Genomic DNA, 6,448 nt, shown 5'->3' with positions numbered 1-6,448 from the left:
AGAACTGGTCCAAGGTCCCTTAGCCACACACCCTCAGCAGTTCTCGAATGGTAAGATTAAAGGTATTTAGCCATATTTAAAAATTCCTAACCATACTTCCACTGTGTTCCAGTCCAAAGTGGTTTTGCTCAAAACAAATGATCTTTAAGGTAAAGACCATCCCAAGGATGCAGCTGTAAGCCTTTTTTAAGACTTAAGATTTAAATGTATAGCTCCTAGACACTCAACTACACAAAATGGTTTCTGTGAATTTTAAAGATATCATCCCACAGCATCCTGGCAACATAAACCAAGAGAACCTTTGCTTGAAGAGCTCTGTAGATGTTTTATTTCATGGAGTGAGCTTTTTTTTTTTTTTTTTTTAAGGTTTTTATTTATTTATTCACGAGAAACAGAGAGAGAGGCATAGGGAGAAGCAGGCTCCATGCAGGGACCCTGATGTGGGACTCAATCCTGGGACTCCAGAATCACGCCCTGAGCCAAAGGCAGATGCACAACCACTTAGCCACCCAGGCATCCCTGGAGTGAACTTCTGTAAGAGGCACGTGAAACTCATGAGTTTGTAATAGGAACACAAGTCTAGTCTGAAAAGGACAGAAAAATTCCTACTTTTCTATGGGCAGGAAGGCAGGCTGAGAAATCTAAGCTGCAGATACAGGCTATTCAGAAAAGGAAGAATAACTCAGTGTAGACAAAAAGCAATGGAGAATCATTGTCAGGGATCAGTACTGGACACTAATTAAGGAACTGGTGGCATGTGCCCAGCTGAATTTCAAAATGTCTATGAACTGGTACCGACTGTATAACTGATTTCTCCTTTTTTTTTTAATAGAAACATTATTGTGGTTATATTTTATCCCCAAATGAACTATGTTAGATAAGTGTCTTTAGCTCTCAAGTCTTCATGTAAAGAATCACCTATGCTTGGGCATGGCTTAGATAAAAAGATTCTGAACTTTGCCTCAATGCCATAATGGGATAAGACTTTGAGGGTCTTAGGGAGGAGTGTATATTTCACATGGACATGAAGTTTGGTGTTCAGAGGGTAGACTGTGGAGATAGTCTCCAAGATGGACATCAAGTCCTTCATATATGTGTGTGTGGATGTGTGTGTGTGTATATAAATATAGAAATAGATATATAGAGAGTGTGTGTGTATATATATATATGTACATGTATATTTTTTTGTGTATGTAATTACCCTCCCCATGGGTCTGGATTGGCCTGAGTGATTTGCTTGATCGAGAGAATATAGAAGTAAAGTGATATTACGGGACTTCTGGATGCTATTTCATGAAAAGCCTTACAGCTTCTACTCTGAATCCCACTTCCATGCTGTGAAAACCTCAAAGCCACACTGAGGCCTCATGAAGATATTCTGGTCAGTAGGCCTAGCTAAACTAGCCAACAGCAAACACCTGCAGTTACATGATAGAGCCATTTTGGAAAAACCACTCTGCCAAGCCTTCATACCTCAAGAGAAATCCATTCAGCTGAGCTCAGTCAACCTACAGAACTATGAGGGATGATAATAAAATTGTGTTAAGCCCTAAATATTACTGTTGCCTGTTAAATAGTGATAATAATTATAACACCTTTGTAACATAGGACTGACTTTTCTAGCTATGACTCAAAATCTTGAAGCCATAATGAAAATAGGTCAAGTTTGGCTACACAAAAATAAATTCTGCAAGACAACCCACACCTTCAGCTTAAACAAAAGACTGGAGGGAAATACTGAAGTCTGTCCTACAAAGAGATCTACAAAATATCTTTAGGAAAAAAATGGATTTTTTCAAATCAACGGTGCAACAAAAAATACTCTGATCAGACTCAGCACAGTGTAGAGGTCTTTTTTCAATTGAAAGTGTCTAATGTCAGAAAGATAGAAATGAAAACCCACAGAGACACTTAACACCTGTCAGACTGCAAAAATTAGAAAATTTACTCTTGTTGACTATGGAAACAGGTATACTTACGTGTTAGTCTTGGAAATATAAATTGGTGCAAGTATTATGGTGGACAACTTGGTGATATCTACCAAAATTAAAAATTCATATTCCCCTCATGAGCCCATAATCTCAATGGAATTTATCCAATAGCTGTACATATTCATGTGCAAAATGATTTATATAAGTTCTTCAGTGCAATAGTAACTTCAAATTTTAGTAAAGACAAAATTGTTCACCAATAGAGGAACTAATTAAAGTTGACCATGTGTAAATAGAACAAGATGCTGTATATTGTCAATGAATGAGAAGCATCTCTATACACTTGCATGGGAAGGTCTTCAAGATTAATCAGTAGGGGAGGATTGGGGAAAACAGTCTGAGAACTCTACAGCCAGTGTGCTATGTTTTATATTAAAAAGCAATAGAACATATTTTTAGAAAATAAGAACTAAGTTGAAGGACTTTCACTTCCTAATTCAAAACTTACTAAAGCTACAGCAATAATCAGTGGACTATCTTGAATAGAAGCAGGATTTTCTTCCAAAATAGCCCAAAAAATGCAGCTTTTCATACAAATTCACTCAAATGGTTTAAGTTTTGCACCTAAACTTACACACTTGGCTTTTCTTCTAAAATGGCCTAGAAAGACATTTTTCACCCAAATTAGCACAGTGAGTGGGATTTTCTGTCTGTAATACTACACTATGATCTTGAAAATATAATTTTTCATCCAAATTCATTAAGTCTTGTGGGTTTTGGGAAATAATTCTTATGCAAACTTTTCTAAGAGGACTAAAAATTGTAACTTTCCATCTAAGCATGCTCAGTAGTTAGGGTGATAAGTTCTATGCTACATTATTTTAACAAAATTGCCTAGAAATACACTTTCTCATCCAAACTCATTCAAATCATTGCTTTTGGGAGGCACAAATCCTTCATCAAATTTTCTCCCTAAGGGACAAGAAACATCATTTTTTACATCCAATATCGTATAAATAGTAGAGTTTTGGGAAATAAGTTGTATGCCAGTTATTTGTCCCCAGATGCCCTGGTAATGGGATGTTTCATCTAAATCTGTTTGGGGCTTATTTATGTCCCAATTTAGGGGCTTATTGGAACGATATCATACATCAGATTTTTTTCCTAAACTATGCAGAAAATGTGATTTCCTAATTAAGGAAATTCATTCAAATCTTGGTATCTTTTGGACATAAGTATTATGCAAGACTTTTCTTCTAAAAGACTTAGAAATGTGACTTTTCAAATTGACTCAAATAGTTTTTTGGCATTTTTTGGACATAATTTCTATGCCACATTGTCTTCCAAAGTGACCTAAATATGCAGTATTTCATCCAAATGTTCTCAAATGTTAGGGTTTTTTTTGTAAATTCCGTGCCAAACTGTTCTTTGCAAATGATCATAAAATGTCATTTTTTATTAAAATTTAGTAATATCATGAGGTTTTTTAGACATAAGTCCTGTGGCATATTTTCTTCCAAAGTGGCCCCCAAACATATTTTTTAAACCCAAATTCACTACAAGTTTCAGTTTCTTGGACATAAGTTCTATGCCAGCTTTTCCTTCCAAAAAGTGGATTTAGATATGAGTCCCATGCAATTTTTTTCTTCCAAAATGGGTCAGAAAGATAGCTTTTCATCCAGATTTTCCCAAAATGTATTTTTGGACATAACCATATGCCATATTTTCCCTCCAAAATGGTGCAAAAACAAAATATTTTATCCAAATCTGCAAAATCTTGGGAGGTTTTGGACATGAATTCTTCACCATAATTTTTCCAAAAATCAGACAGAAATGCAAGTTTAAAAATCCACATTCAAATTGTACAGCTTTCTGAACATAAATCTTAAGGCAATTTTTCTTCAAAATGTCCAGAAATAGGATTTTAAAACTCAGATCATTGCAAAATTTAGATTATTTGAATATAAATCCTATGTCAGATTATTACTTAAAAATGACATAAATATGATTTGTTTTAAATCAAAGTATTTAGGGGATCCCTGGGTGGCTCAGCGGTTTAGCACCTGCCTTCAGACCAGGGCGCGATCCTGGAGTCCCGGGATCAAGTCCCACACCAGGCTCCCTGCATGGAGCCTGTTTCTCCCTCTGCCTGTGTCTCCGCCTCTCTCTCTCTCTGTACTCTCATGAATAAATAAAATCTTTTTTTAAAAAAATAAAAGTATTTATAAATCATAGATTTCTGAGTTTTCTGTTACTCTTTGATAGTTTTCAAGTCCTAGGATACTTAATTACTTTTTAGATTAGGATAAGTACTGGTGGACAAAAATTATAACACAAATTTATACCATATATCCCAATATAAATCATTCTCAGTATCTGAAAATGTCTTTACTGAGAGAATATCTCTGAATATGTATGAGGCTGAATATCTCCTACTCCAGTGGGAGTCCTTTATATGCAACTTTCACATATCTGTTCTTTGGCTTGAGTCTAGAGGGTTGATTTTTGTTTGTTGCTTTTGTAGAGCCTGCTGTTATTTATTGTAGTCTCCCATTTCTTCAACAGTACTGAACACGTAGTTCATGAAAAGACGTATGTACTAAAAATTAATCATGGGTAAGCATGTTTCTGGTTCTCAATGTCCTATCGTTTTTCTGATCTGTTTTTAAAGAAATGGTACACTTCTTTTTTTTTTTCAAAATCTTATTTAAATTCTAGTTAACATACAGTGCAATATTAGTTTCAGGAGTAGAATTCAGTGGTTCATTACTTACATGCAACACCCAGTGCTCATCATAACAAGTGCCCTCCTTAATACCCACCATTCATCTAACCTATGCTCCACACACCTCCCTCCATCAGCCCTTGGTTTATTCTCTATCGTTAAGAGTCCCTTATGGTTTGCTTCCCTCTCTTTTTTCTCTTTTCTTCCTTCCCATATGTTTATCTGCTTTCTTTCTTAAATATAACATGAGTGTGATCATAATGTATTTGTCTTTCACTGATTTATTTCACTTACCATAATACACTCTAGCTCTATCCATGTCATTGCAAATGGCAAGATTTCATTCTTTTTGATGGCTGAGTAATATTCCATTGTATTTATATATATCTCTTCTTCTTTTTTTTAATTTTATTTATTTATTTATTCATGAGAAACAGAGAGAAAGAGAGGTAGAGACACAGGCAGAGGGAGAAGCAGGCTCCATGTAGGGAGCCCGATGTGGGACTTGATCCCAGGTCTCCAGGATCATGCCCTGGGCCGAAGGCAGCCCTAAACCATTGAGCTACCCAGGCTGCCCCATATATGATATCTTCTTTATACATTCATTAGTCAATGGACATTTGGTTTTTTCCCATATTTTGGCTGCTATTGATAATGCTGCTATAAACATTGGGGTGCATGTACCCCTTTGAATCTGTATTTTTGTATCTTTTGGAGAAATACCTAGTAGTGCAATTGCTGGATCATAGGGTAGTTCTATTTTTAACTTTTTGAGGAAACTCCATACTGTTTTTCAGAGTGGCTGTGCCACTTTATACTCCCATCAACAGTGCAAGAGGATTCCCTTTTTCCAGCATCCTCACCAATACTTGTTGTTTCTTGTATTGTTAATTTTAGCCATCTGACAGGTGTGAGATGGTATCTGTGGTTTTGATTTGTAAGGAAATGATACACTTTGAATTGCTGTAAACAGGATAAACTTAGCCATACCAGAGTGGTGTCACCAAAAATGGCAAACGGGGACCCCAAAATTCTGCTCCTCCACAAAAGCAAAGAATAAGTTGGCAAAAACTCTCAGAATCAACTTTTTCAGAACTCTGGAATCCGTTTTAAAAACAACAAACAAAAAAGACCTTACAACAACCAGGGGAATGATAAAGAGAATTTTCCTGAGAGTGCTGTGGCATTATATCTTACCTGCTGAATATCTCCCACCCCCAGCTCAACAGCAGCCAAGAAGACAGTAGCCCACATTTTGGGTGCAGATTGTTACTGGAGGGAGCAATATGGACCTTTTTCACAAGGAATCATGGCTGTGGGTTTTGAGGTGTCTGGTGACTTCCTGGAGGATTGGCTCAAGGGCTTGCCTTTGCTGCATCTGGCCCAGGCTTTCCCCAGACAGAAGCAGCTTCTCAGATGGCATATATTGAAAGCATTTAAAGATAGCCTCAGATAGGGAGAGCAATGGACAGCCAGAAAAATCTGAGAAGGAAAAGGTTGAGTAAAGAGATACTTGGGGGAATGAGTGGTACACATATACCAGGAAATCTAGAAGGCCAAGTGCATGCACAGGCCTGGACATATGCTCAGAAAAGACCCTAATTTGTCACCTCTGGCTTACTTTCTGGCACCACAGGAAGAGGAAGTAAAGGCTGAGGCAGAGTTTTAAACAGCCTAGGTAAGCATTAAAGAGGTGTCACACAGCCAACCTGCAAAACTGGGAGAGTATGCTCTAAGGGTTTAAGGAAATCTCTGTCAAATCATTAGCTGATCACTAAGCTAACAGAACAGA

The 6,448-nt window shown here is 36.9% G+C and overlaps 1 protein-coding gene across 1 annotated transcript in view; it reads right to left on the bottom strand.

Moving 5' to 3' along the window:
- DZANK1 (double zinc ribbon and ankyrin repeat domains 1) overlaps positions 1-6,448 on the bottom strand; it is a 110,843-nt gene that overhangs the window by 21,295 nt on the left and 83,100 nt on the right. The window lies entirely within an intron of this gene.

The sequence above is a fragment of the Canis lupus genome, chromosome 24 (genome assembly GCF_003254725.2).
Source record: "Canis lupus dingo isolate Sandy chromosome 24, ASM325472v2, whole genome shotgun sequence".
Classification (NCBI taxonomy): domain Eukaryota; kingdom Metazoa; phylum Chordata; class Mammalia; order Carnivora; family Canidae; genus Canis; species Canis lupus.
Note: the sequence above shows the minus strand (reverse complement) of the source record. Positions and strands in the feature narration are given on the sequence as shown.